Raw genomic sequence first — 14,865 nt, forward strand, 5'->3', positions numbered from 1 at the left:
ATCACCTACGCAACCAGTAAGATTTCCGGCTCTCACAGACCGGTTAGTTTTTCTTTAGAATTCCCTCCTGTTCTGCCACTCATTCCTGAATTAACTGCAAATACTTATGTCATGCAATAAAATGCAAATTAATTACTTAAAAATCATACAATGTGATTTTCTGGATTTTTGTTTTAGATTCTGTCTCTCACAGTTGAAGTGTACCTATGATAAAAATGACAGACCTCTACATGCTTTGTAAGTAGGAAAACCTGTAAAATCGGCAGTGTATCAAATACTTTTTCTCCCCACTGTATCTACTTCCCCAGAGTCAGATGAGCTTGTGGATACTATTTTTATGTCTCTGCATGCAGTTTGAAGGACATGGCTAACTAGCGCAACTGCTAACTAGCGTTAGCGCCGTGACTGGAAATCTATTGGTATCTACTAGCATGAGATACCCATAGACTTCCAGTCATTGCGCTAAGGCTAGTTGGCATTGGTGCACAAAACTACCTCTAACTTCCTTCATACTATACACAGAGACATAACAATGGTATCCACAAGTTAATCGGACTCTATGGATGTAGATAAATGGCCTCATTGCCAAAATCCCCCAAAATATGGATTTCCTCGAGATTCTCATAGAAGAAAATGAACATGTGAAAAATCATGCTCGTCTGACCTGGTGAATCCACCTGGTGAATGGTGCCGTCTCATTGGGTGATAGCTGATGTCAATTAACAGGCGATCTGCACATCTGTCATTGAGCAATCCACACGGGAATGCCCACATCTGTCCTCTCATTGGGCGATAGCTGGTGTCAATCCACAGGAGATTGTTCTTTCACATTTGGTGCCTTAATTAAAGAGTCTGGACAGGAACAGGAAGTGAACAAGATCCTGCAGTGTTCACTAAACGATCCTTAGCGGTGCACTCAGACCAGTTGTTCACCTTGCAATGGGCTGCTGGGACTGTTCTTAAGGTAAAGAGCGCATTCCTTTTTTTAAAGGATTTTCCCATCAGTTACGGTCCTGGCTGTGTCCCAAATGGGCCCTATGGGCAAAAGCTACAGTATAAAAGGGGAAATGCTGGTTGACTACAGTACAACTGATCTAGCCTGATGAATACCTGGGCGGGTGGAATAAACAGTACACTTCTACCCTCCGCTAAAGAGGAAGTATTGTTTAATTAAGTTTAATTAGTCTAGGCCCTCTCCTATTCTCGCTATACACCAAGTCACTTGGCTCTGTCATAACCTCACATGGTCTCTCCTATCATTGCTATGCAGACGACACACAACTAATCTTCTCCTTTCCCCCCTTCGATGACCAGGTGGCGAATCGCATCTCTGCATGTCTGGCAGACATATCAGTGTGGATGACGGATCACCACCTCAAGCTGAACCTCGGCAAGACGGAGCTGCTCTTCCTCCCGGGAAGGACTGCCGTTCCATGATCTCGCCATCACGGTTGACAACTCCATTGTGTCCTCCTCCCAGAGTGCTAAGAACCTTGGCGTGATCCGGACAACACCTGTCGTTCTCACTAACATCAAGGCGGTGGCCCGTTCTGTAGGTTCATGCTCTACAACATCCGCAAGTACGACCCTGCCTCACACAGGAAAGCGGCGCAGGTCCTAATCCAGGCACTTGTCATCTCCCGTCTGGATTACTGCAACTCGCTGTTGGCTGGGCTCCCTGCCTGTGCCATTAAACCCCTACAACTCATCCAGAACGCCGAGCCCGTCTGGTGTTCAACCTTCCCAAGTTCTCTCACGTCACCCGCTCTCGCCTCTCCTCCACTGGCTTCCAGTGAAGCTCGCATCCGCTACAAGACCATGGTGCTTGCTACGGAGCTGTGAGGGAACGGCACCTCAGTACTCCAGGCTCTGATAGGCCTACACCCAAACAAGGGCACTGCGTTCATCCACCTCTGGCCTGCTCGCCTCCCTACCACTGAGGAAGTACAGTTCCCGCTCAGCCAGTCAAAACTGTTCGCTGCTCTGGCCCCCAATGGTGGACAAACTCCCTCACGACGCCAGGACAGCGGAGTCAATCACCACCTTCGGAGACACCTGAAACCCACCTCTTTAAGGAATACCTAGGATAGGATAAAGTAATCCTTCTCACCCCCCCCCCCCCCCCTTAAAAGATTTAGATGCACTATTGTAAAGTGGCTGTTCCACTGGATGTCATAAGGTGAATGCACAATTGTAAGTCGCTCTGGATAAGAGCGTCTGCTAAATGACTTAAATGTAAATGTAAATGTAATTAAATCATGTCTCCTTTCAACATCAATTATCATAATGAAAACGATAATGATGAGTAATTATCATTATAATCCAGATTGTAACTTCATTCCAATGAACACCTATGTTTTTCAAGTGTGTGTGTTGGTGTGTGTGTGTATGTGTATGTGTGTGTGTGTGTGTGTGTGTGTGTGTGTGTGTGTGTGTGTGTGTGTGTGTGTGTGTGTGTGTGTGTGTGTGGTGTGTGTGTGTGTGTGTGTGTGTGTGTGTGAATGCCAGAATAATGCTCCACATCGAAGTAAAGTCATGGCCACAAAAAAAAACATTTCAAATCCTTTTTAAGACAACAGTTAAGCAATAGCCTGTCATTAGAGCCGTGTTTACACCTTGCATTAACATGTGGTTGTCATCTTCCGATCAAGATGATCTGATCACTATCGTATCGAGTTTTGTTGCGCCTACACGTGGTAATAAAATGTGTCTCTTATCTGCCCACTGTGTCCGTATTGTGACCAGATTCCCTGGTCCCTCCCTGTATGTAAATGAATCCAATCTGCCTTGGACCTCCCGTTATGACACAAGCTGTATTAATCGACAGAAAACATCACACTTCAAGAGTCTATAGCCGCCACCGCGGACAGATGCCCACCCAGACTCTCCCCTACTGGATCAGGTTTTGCGGCCAGAGTCCCCGGGGGGGGGGGTACTGTCACGCCCTGACCATAGTTTGCTTTGTATGTTTATATGTTTTGTTTGGTCAGGGTGTGATCTGAGTGGGCATTCTATGTTGTATGTCTAGTTTGTCTGTTTCTGTGTTTGGCCTGATATGGTTCTCAATCAGAGGCAGGTGTCTCTGATTGGGAACCATATTTAGGTAGCCTGTTTTGTCATTGTGGGTTGTGGGTGATTGTCTAAGTGTAGTGTTTTTGTGTCAACACTTACCACGCTGCATATTGGTCCTCCGATCCTTCAAACCTCTCCTCCTCAGATGAGGAGGACGACGAGCGTGACAGTGTTAAACAAATCAAAATTTATTTTATATTTGAGATTCTTCAAAGTAGCCACCCTTTGCCTTGCCTTGATGACAGATTTGCACACTCTTAGCATTCTCTCAACCAGCTTCATGAGGTAATCACCTAGAATGCATTTCAATTAACAGGTGTGCCTTGTTGAAAGTACATTTGTGAATTTCTTTCCTCCTTAATATGTTTTAGCCAATCAGTTGTGATGTGACAAGGTAGGGGTGGTATACAGAAGATAGCTCTATTTGGTAAAAGACCAGGTCCATATTACGGCAAGAACAGCTCAAATAATGACAGTCCATCATTACTTTAAGACATGAAGGTCAGTCAATCCAGAAAATGTCAGTGCAGTCGCAAAAATCATCAAGCACTATGATGAAACTAGCTCTCAAGAGGACCRCYACAGRAAARGAWGACCCAGAGTTACCTCTGCTGCAGATGATAAGTTCATTAGAGTTACCAGCCTCAGAAATCGGCAATTAACTGCACCTCAGATTGCACCTCACAGAGTTCAAGTAACAGACACAACTTAACATCAACTSTTCACAGGAGACTGAGTGAATCAGGCCTTCATGGYCGAAKTGCTGCAAAGAAACCACTACTAAAGAACACCAATAAGAAGAAGAGACTTGYTTAGGCCAAGAAACATGAGCAAATGACATTAGACSGRTGGAAATCTGTCCTTTGRTCTGATGAGTCCAAATTTGAGATTTTTGGTYCCAACCGCTGCGTATTTGTGAGACGCAGAGTAGGTGAATGGATGATCTCCGCATGTGTGGTTCCCACCGTGAAGCATGGAGGAGGATGTGTGATGGTGTGGGGGTGCTTTGCTGTCTGTGATTTATTTAGAATTCAAGACACACTTAACCAGCATGGCTACCACAGCATTCTGCAGTGATACGCCATCCCATCTGGTTTGTGCTTAGTGAGATTGTAATTTGTTTTTCAACAAGACAATGACCCAAACACACCTCCAGGCTGTGTAAGGGCTATTTGACCAAGAAGGAGAGTGATGGAGTGCTGTAACAGATGACCTGGCCTACACAATCACCCGACCTCAACCCAATTGAGATAGTTTGGGATAAGTTGGACCGCAGAGTGAAGGAGAAGCAGCCAACAAGTGCTCAGCATATATGGGAACTCCTTCAAGACTGTTGGAAAAGCATTCCAGGTGACTACTACCTCATGAAGCTGGTTGAGAGAATGCAAGCTGTCATTAAGGCAAAGGGTGGCTACTTTGAAGAATCTAAAATCTAAAATATATTTTGATTTGTTTAACACTTTTTTGGTTACTACATGATTCCATGTGTTATTTCAGGTCTTCAATATATATATTAAAAATATTAAAAATAAAAGAAAACGCTTGAATGAGTAGGTGTGTCCAAACTTTTGACTGATACTGTATATGAAATCAATATCGAAAAAATACACACTCTCTCTCTCTCACACACCTACCCCTAGAGGATGTACATTACACCTCTTTGCTTTTCTGAGAGTTAATAGCACATCAAAGTCTGTCATTTCAAAATTGACTCATGTGGGTGTATCCATTTTGAGATATACATTTGTTTTTCCATTTGCAGTTGCTCTCTTGTGATATGCCATTTTAACAGCCATGCATATGTCCTCGTTTGAGCCTAATCATCAGATATCAATTTCACCGTAGGCTCAATGCGCTGGCTAGATGAAAGCTTTGCAAAATGATCTAATAATAGCCACTTCAAATGTAAACTCTAAAGCACATTTGTGAGCAATAGACCGATAAAGAAAAGCTTTCAGATCAAACTTCACAAACAAATAACCAGTAATAGAAATCAAACCATCACAGTCAGGCAATTATAGAAACATCACCCTTGATAAGGTTCTAACCATATTGTGAGGCCCTCTTAAGAACATAAACTCTCCATGGTACTTTATTACTCTCTTTAGAATAAAAATCCATAAGATCTTGCCATGTTTAAAAGTTGTGCATTTAATTGCCGCAGATGACAAAATTCGTGCCCTGGGCTTTTCTTTAATGAATTTCTCCAGTGAAGATTGTCAGAAATCTTTGTTGATTCGTTTCTTTTTCAATTTTTTTCACTGCTTATCCAGCTCACATTTTATTTCCACTCCGCTTGAGTCCTTGAGCTGTGCTGCGAAGCTCAACAAACATACTGTTACTTCAAAGTTAAAGGAAAGCGAGAGAGAGATAGAGAGAATGAACAGAAAAAAAAAAAACTAATTAATGACAGAAAATAAATAAATAAATAAGTAATACCAATAACTCTTTTCACATTCATCTTGTGTGTGCTGATTATTGGTGGTGACTTGTGGCCTCTTTAGGGAGATGTGGATGTATTACAGTGGGTAGAAAGTGCTGACCAGGAGAAGGAGCTCGGTCTCACTGCGTCGCGCTGCTCAGAGGCAGATCCTGACAAGGTCAATGATGCCAGGGGCCAATCCACTAACTGTAAAGTCAAGTCGCTGGATGCTGGATTCATTCTGTGAATGCGTCCCAAATGGCACCCTATTTCCTGTATAGTGCACTACTTTTGACCAGAGACCTATTTGGAATGCACCATGTGTCTGAGGCACTCAATAGAGCTAAACATACTGTACTGTATCAATGAAAGGACAAGCGTTTTGGTGGAGGTTGCGCTGATGCATGTCTTTCCTTTCCATTGAGGTCAGCATTTGCTGAACAGTATGGTACATTTGAGTCTGAAGTGAAAGTCCTCCACACTCTTGTTACACAAACTTGTGTATGTAAGTGCGTATTAAGTGTTTCTACAACGAGTGGATATAATCCTGAATGCTGATTGGTTAAAACTGCATTCCAGCCGGTGTCTATTCCACAAGTTACCACCGGCTAAATCTATGACGTTAAAATGTCTATTTACTCTGTTCCATCTGACTGAGCAATCCACTGTCTCATCAGCTGAGCCAAGCAATTTATAAATTTGATATCCACTATAAAAAGCATCGAGACATTATCTCAAAAAAAATTTAAACTAACGTTTTGTTTTCAACAGCAGAGATTTGTATACACCTTGCTGTCTGTCTCTCCGACAGTTGCAACATTATTTCAATATTCAACTCCAGCTGTCCCATGGTAATGAACATGTCGGGAGTCGGGTCAGCACGAGACAGACAGTCAGACAGCGTTTCTCAGCCAGTCGAAATCATGAATCAGCTGGCATAATTTATGGATATATGCAAAGAAATGTTAATTGAAAAAAGGTCAAACAAAATGAACTGCTGCTAGTTTGCAGTCTTTCCAGCTTCAGTTTGAAGTGATTGTGTTTGCTGTGTTGTTGGCTAGCTCCTCTGAACAATAGTGTCCTGACGAGAGAGCACATGTTCTATGCCAGGCGAAATCGCACCTCATTAGCTCATTGTTATGGATGTCTCCAAATAAATGTCTCTAGAAAACAGCTTAAACACATGCAATTGCAGCTACCTTGCTGTTATTCTGGCTGCATTTTTTTGACGGCACTGTTAGTTAGCCATAGTTAGCTAGCTAACAAGCAAGGGATAAGAACATTGCCAGCCAGTATGGCAATGGAACATTTAGAGCGAACGACTCCATAGATACAGAACAAAAATACTGAACACTGAACACTCTGGCAACCGACCAGCCGGCTTGGGTAGTGTAAGGCGTGCGTAACTGGTGGCAGGGAAGTCAGACGCAGGAGAGCAGAACTAGGTAATAGCCAGAGCAGTTTAATTCCAAAACCAACGGCATCGAGAAAATATCAACATGGGTACAAAACCCGACGTGCACCAGTCAACATGTGCACAAGCACTTACGACAAACAATACCACACAAAGACATGGGGGGAACAGAGGGTTAAATACACAACACGTAATGATGGAATGAAAACCAGGTGTGTGGGAAAACAAGACAAAAAAAATGGAAAATGAAAAATGGATTGGCGATGGCGATGGCTAGAAGCCCGGTGACGTCGACCGCCGAACACCGCCCGAACTAGGAGAGGAACCGACTTCGGCAGAAGTCGTGACAGGTAGCAAGCCTAGAATGTGTCGGGAATACATCTTGTGAAAGGATGAAATAGTATAAATAAATTCATCAAAATAACGTTTTTAATGAAAATATGTCAATCATTCTTTGAATATGTTGGTAACCAGCTGTATAAAAGTGATAATGCTCTTGAAGCCGGTGTTTGAAGGATATATTGGCACGGTCTGTCGGGCCTCGACTTCATCTTGGGCCTAACAACACCCATGCCAACATATCCTCCTAACACCGGCTTCTCTGGCATTATCACTGAAATAAACTCTTGTGATAGGTGTATTATACAAACACACTTGCACATAATTATTTCAAGGAGTAACATATGCTTTTACAAATGGCTGCCTCTGTTGCAGCACCTGTTCATATCCTGCCTGTGATGGTTGTGTATGTGTGTAATTCAAACTTGTGCAAAATGGCGATGTGTTTTGTTCCAAATGAGGACATTGACAGGTAAGGAACCATAAGCGTATCTGTATTTACAGTGTCCTTCACATTACCAGCCTAGCCATATTACAATATGTGCCTCCTGCAGTTACAGAGGAGCTTAAAGGTGAAATGAAATCCATGACTGGTGAGGAGAAACTAATCTGAATATGTCAGGACAAGCACAACTCACCTTCATCATTACAACATAATGATCCAGTCTGCCCGCTCAACGTGCTGCTAAGTATATCCCTTTGTGATGTGTTCATCTCCACCATCACATTTCAATGGCATGCACATGTATTTACATAGTATGGATGCATCTATCTGCCAGATTGACATAGTATGGATGCATCTGCCAGCTGCATGCCATACACAACACAATATGCAAAATACAGTACGTGGTACAGTAGCTAGGTATATAATCAAATGATAACGTATATGATTATTGATTTATAAACACAGGGGGGAAAAGTAGGATGCAGTTACCACAGAATTATAGCAAGGTGTCAAGCTAATCCCCAGTGGCAAACAGGGGTGAAGATGTATGTACAAGCTTCACTATTCTTATAGTGTGACAAGTAGAGGGATGACCCAATGCATATCTGGTTCACTTTTACCCGTTGATAGATGGACCCTTCCTGAAATGACTTGTACCCTGCTTTATCCTTGGCAAAGAGTGTATATGAGCTTTATGTGCCTTTCAATTGACAGTGGTGACTTATTGAAAATGTCTAAACGTCTTTGTATCCTCTCGGCTGCCTGCATCTTGTGCTAAACAGAATGTATCTGCTGTGGCCAAAACAGGGATGTTTTCAGATTTATGGTTGTGAGGCTTGAAATGCAGCTGAAATGCCTGTGTGGTTACGATTGAGTATATCTTGATGATCTTTGTGCTTATCATGGTTATGAGTCACTATCAGTATGTTACTTAAAAAGAGTACTATCTCCCTACATTCCACCGATGAGGAGTAATACAACCAGTTATAAAGGGAAAGGAAAGGGGGATACCTAGACAGTTGTACAACTGAATGCATTCAACTGAAACGTGTCAGAGAGGTGCGGGGGGCTGCCTTAATCGACAGCCACGTCTTCTAAAAGCTTATGTAGATTGTTTTATACTGTCAAAACAAGTTATGCCACAGTAGAAAATGCACAACATTTTTGTAAATTGTAAATGAAGTGTCCACTAATTTGGCAATGAACCAATGCAAATCTGTCAAATCAACTGACGGGCCACTAACGCTTATTGGAAATAGCTTCACTACTCTCCATGTGTCTCCAGAGCCAGAGGATGTGTTCCCTTAGCCCCGTTTATACCTGGTTCTAAGATGCGTCCGTTGTTCTGATCTTGTCCGCATTCTGATTGTGCCCACATTTGTACACGATCAAAAGATGCACTGTGATCTGATTGTGATTAGATCTTTCTGACCACCTCCGGAGATAGTTGAAGACGCATCTTGTACAGATATTCCTGAAGTGTAAACTAATCCAGACGGGCCAGTTGAATTAAGATCATGGTCTTCACTAGAAACCACGTGCCTACTGGCACTGTGGTCAGACGCCACAGTCCAATACTCCGTCCAGCTCTGAATAAAATGGGCATATAGATATGAAGACGTGTATACACATACCATATACATCAATGCGCCTGTCTGTGGTACAGTATGTGTGTGTACACGTGTGCTTGTGAGAGAGTGAGAGAAAGAGGGAGAATGCTGTAGCGTGCCTCACTCTCCATTGACTTGCATTGGATTTGCTTATACTGTATGATCTACTATATGAGAGCATGTGAGTGTGTGTGGAATTCTTTATATGTTGTTTTTGTATATATTGGTCCAGACAATAATTCACATTTTAACATGTTTAAGATCTGAGAAAGAGAAAAAAACGCTGATAAAATAACTCCATTGAATTTGCTTTTAATGCGTGTACTCTAGGGGTTTGTGTGTGTGTGTGTGTGTGTGTGTGTGTGTGTGTGTGTGTGTGAGAGAGAGAGAGAGAGAGAGAGAGAGCGAGCGAGAGTATGTAGGTTCAATATTGGTCAAGACAATCTATTTACAAAACATTGTTAAGATCTGAACATGTTTAAGATCTGAGAAAGAGGGAAAACGACTTCCAGTGGATATGCAAATACTGCATGTACAGTTGGASTCGAAGGTTTACATACACTTAGGTTGGAGTCATTAAAACTCATTTTTCAACCACTCCACACATTTCTTGTAAACTAACTATAGTTTTGGCAAGTTGGTTAGGGCATCTACTTTGTGCATGACACAAGTAATTTTTCCAACAAGTGTTTACAGACAGATTATTTCACTTATAATTCACTGTTTCACAATTCCAGTGCGTCAGAAGTTAACATACACTAAATTGACTGTGCCTTTCAACAGTTTGGAAAATTCCAGAAAATTATGTCATGGGTTTAGAAGCTTCTGATAGGCTAATTGACATCATTTGAGTCAATTGGAGGTATCCCTGTGGATGTATTTCAAGGCCTACCTTCAAACTCGGTGCAGCTTTAATTGACATCATGGGAAAATCAAAAGAAATCAGCCAAGACCTCAGAAAAAATGCCTGAAGGTACCACGTTCATCTGTATAAACAATAGTACACAAATATAAACACCATGGGACAACGCAGCCGTCATACCGCTCAGGAAGGAGACGCGTTCTGTCTCGTAGAGATGAACGTACTTTGGTGTGAAAAATGCAAATCAATCCCAGAACAACAGCAAAGGACCTTGTGAAGATGCTGCAGGAAACAGGTACAAAAGTATATCCACAGTAAAACAAGTCCTATATCGACATAACCTGAAAGGCAGCTCAGCAAGGAAAAAGCCACTGCTCCAAAACCACCATAAAAAAGCCAGACTACAGTTTGCAACAGCACATGGGGACAAAGATTGTATTTTTTGGAGAAATGTCCTCTGGTCTGATGAAACAAAAATAGAACTGTTTGGCCATAATGACCATCGTTATGTTTGGAGGATAAAGGGGGAGGATTGCAAGCCAAAGAACACCATCCCAACTGTGAAGCACGGGGGTGGCAGCATCATATTGTGGGGGTGCTTTGCTGCAGGAGGGACTGGTGCACTTCACAAAATACATGGCATCATGAGGAAAGAAAATTATGTGAATATATTGAAGCAACATCTCAAGACATCAGTCAGGAATTTAAAGCTTTGTAGCAAATGGGTTTTCCAAATGAAAAATGACCCCAAGCATACTTCCAAAGTTGTGGCAAAATGGCTTAAGGACAACAAAGGCAAGGTATTGAAGTGGCCATCACAAAGCCCTGACCTCAATCCTATAGAAAATATGTGGGCAGAACTGAGAAGTGTGTGTGAGCAAGGAGGCCTACAAACCTGACTCAGTTACACCAGCTCTGTCAGGAGGAATGGAACAAAATTCACCCAACTTATTGTGGAAAGCTTGTGGATGGCTACCCGAAACGTTTTACCCAAATAAAACAATTTAAAGGCAATGCTACCAAATACTAATGGAGTGTATGTAAACCTCTGACCCACTGGGAATGCGATGAAAGAAATAAAAGCTGAAAGAAATAATTCTCTCTGCTCTTTTTCTGACATTTCACATTCTTAAAATAAAGTGGTGATCCTAACTGACCTAARACAGGGAAGTTTTACTAGGATTAAATGTCAGGATTTGTGAAAACTGAGTTTAAATGTATTTGGCTAAGGTGTATGTAAACTTCCGACTTCAACTGTACTTTAGGGGTAGGTGTGTGAGAGAGAGAGTGTGTGTAATTTTCCGATATTGATTTCATATACAGTACCAGTTTAAAGTTTGGACACACCTACTCATTCAATGGTTTTCTTTTATTTGTAATATTTTTAACATATATATACTGAAGACCTGAAATAACACATGGAATCATGTAGTAACCAAAAAAGTGTTAAACAAATCAAAATATATTTTATATATATTTTAGATTTTAGATTCTTCAAAGTAGCCACCCTTTGCCTTGATGACAGCTTTGCATTCTGTCAACCAGCGTCATGATGTAGTAGTCACCTGGAATGCTTTTCCAACAGTCTTGAAGGAGTTCCCACATATGCTGAGCACTTGTTGGCTGCTTTTCCTTCACTCTGAGATCAAACTTATCCCAAACCATCTCAATTGGGTTGAGGTCAGGTGATTGTGTAGGCCAGGTCCTCTGATGCAGGGCTCCATCACTCTCCTTCTTGGTCAAATAGCCCTTACACAGCCTGGAGGTGTGTTTGGGTCACTGTCCTGTTGAAAAACAAATTACAATCTCACTAAGCACAAACCAGATGGGATGGCGTATCACTGCAGAATGCGGTGGTAGCCATGCTGGTTAAGTGTGTCTTGAATTCTAAATAAATCACAGACAGCAAAGCACCCCCACACCATCACACATCCTCCTCCATGCTTCACGGTGGGAACCACACATGCGGAGATCATCCATTCACCTACTCTGCGTCTCACAAATACGCAGCGGTTGGRACCAAAAATCTCAAATTTGGACTCATCAGAYCAAAGGACAGATTTCCAYCSGTCTAATGTCATTTGCTCATGTTTCTTGGCCTAARCAAGTCTCTTCTTCTTATTGGTGTTCTTTAGTAGTGGTTTCTTTGCAGCAMTTCGRCCATGAAGGCCTGATTCACTCAGTCTCCTGTGAASAGTTGATGTTAAGTTGTGTCTGTTACTTGAACTCTGTGAGGTGCAATCTGAGGTGCAGTTAATTGCCGATTTCTGAGGCTGGTAACTCTAATGAACTTATCATCTGCAGCAGAGGTAACTCTGGGTCWTCYTTTYCTGTRGYGGTCCTCTTGAGAGCTAGTTTCATCATAGTGCTTGATGATTTTTGCGACTGCACTGACATTTTCTGGATTGACTGACCTTCATGTCTTAAAGTAATGATGGACTGTCATTATTTGAGCTGTTCTTGCCGTAATATGGACCTGGTCTTTTACCAAATAGAGCTATCTTCTGTATACCACCCCTACCTTGTCACATCACAACTGATTGGCTCAAACATATTAAGGAGGAAAGACATTCACAAATGTACTTTCAACAAGGAACACCTGTTAATTGAAATGCATTCCAGGTGATTACCTCATGAAGCTGGTTGAGAGAACAGTTTGTCATTGTTTCCCAAACTCTACAATACACAGCTGATTCAAATAATAAACTAATCATCAAGCTTTCATAGTTTGAATCAGCTCTGTAGTGTTAAAGGACCGAGTTTGGGAAACACTGATGTAAGTATAATGTATGCAAAAATAATTCATATTTTATAAAAAAACGATCTGTGTTTTTGTGTGTGTGTCTTAGCCTACTGTATTATTTAGAAGTCTATTTCATATTTCAAAAGTTGCTTTCATCAAGTATCTCTTCCTATGATCTCAACCTAAAGAGCTCAGCTAGTCAGAATGCATACAACAAGGCCTTTGGCTTCATGGGCAAAATCAATTCACTACATAGGCCTAGGTGTTATTTCTTTCCAGTTATCCAGTTATCACCCCATCCAACTAAATCAAATCAAGTTCATTGTTCACCTAAACAGATTTGCTGATATCATTGCAAGTGCTGCGAAATGCTTGTGTTGCTACACTGCTCCAACAGTGCAGTAATAATATCTAGAAAACAATACGCAAAACAATACGCAAATCATCAAAAAGGTAAAAGAAAGAAATTGAGAAATATCAGAACAAGCAATGTCAGAGTCCGGATATATTACGGATATATATATATATATATACAGTGGGGAGAACAAGTACACTGCTCAAAAAAATAAAGGGAACACTTAAACAACACAATGTAACTCCAAGTCAAATCAAATCAAATCAAATCAAATCAAATCAAATTTTATTAGTCACATACACATGGTTAGCAGATGTTAATGCGAGTGTAGCGAAATGCTTGTGCTTCTAGTTCCGACAATGCAGTAATAACCAACAGTAATCTAACCTAAACAATTCCACACTACTACCTTCACACAACACACAAGTGTAAAGGGATAAAGAATATGTAATAAAGATATATGAATGAGTGGTGGTACAGAACGGCATGGCAGATGCAGTAGATGGTATAGAGTACGGTATATATACATATGAGATGAGTACTGTAGGGTATGTAAACATAAAGTGGCATAGTTTAAAGTGGCTAGTGGTACATTGTATTACATAAAGATGGCAAGATGCAGTAGATGATATAGAGTACAGTAATACATATGAGATGGGTAATGTAGGGTATGTAAACATTGTATTAAGTGGCATTGTTTAAAGTGGCTAGTGGTACATTTTTACATAATTCCCTCAATTCCCATTTTTAAAGTGGCTGGAGTTGAGTCAGTATGTTGGCAGCGGCCGCTAAATGTTAGTGGTGGCTGTTTAACAGTCTGATGGCCTTGAGATAGAAGCTGTTTTCAGTCTCTCGGTCCCTGCTTTGATGCACCTGTACTGACCTCGCCTTCTGGATGATAGCGGGGTGAACAGGCAGTGGCTTGGGTGGTTGTTGTCCTTGATGATCTTTATGGCCTTCCTGTGACATCGGGTGGTGTAGGTGTCCTGGAGGGCAGGTAGTTTGCCCCTGGTGATGCGTTCTGCAGACCTCACTACCCTCTGGAGAGCCTTACGGTTGTGGGCGGAGCAGTTGCCGTACCAGGCGGTGATACAGCCCGACAGGATGCTCTCGATTGTGCATCTGTAGAAGTTTTGTGAGTGCTTTTGGTGACAAGCCGAATTTCTTCAGCCTCCTGAGGTTGAAGAGGCGCTGCTGCGCCTTCTTCACAACGCTGTCTGTGTGGGTGGACCAATTCAGTTTGTCCGTGATGTGTACACCGAGGAACTTAAAACTTTCCCCTTCTCCACTACTGACCCGTCGATGTGGATAGGGGGGTGCTCCCTCTGCTGTTTCCTGAAGTCCACAATCATCTCCTTTGTTTTGTTGACGTTGAGTGTGAGGTTATTTTCCTGACACCACACTCCGAGGGCCCTCACTCCTCCCTGTAGGCCGTCTCGTCGTTGTTGGTAATCAAGCCTACCACTGTAGTGTCATCCGTAAACTTGATGATTGAGTTGGAGGCGTGCATGGCCACGCAGTCGTGGTGAACAGGGAGTACAGGAGAGGGCTCAGAACGCACCCTTGTGGGGCCCCAGTGTTGAGGATCAGCGGGTGGAGATGT

The sequence above is a fragment of the Salvelinus sp. IW2-2015 genome, linkage group LG12 (assembly GCF_002910315.2).
Source record: "Salvelinus sp. IW2-2015 linkage group LG12, ASM291031v2, whole genome shotgun sequence".
NCBI classification, from domain to species: domain Eukaryota; kingdom Metazoa; phylum Chordata; class Actinopteri; order Salmoniformes; family Salmonidae; genus Salvelinus; species Salvelinus sp. IW2-2015.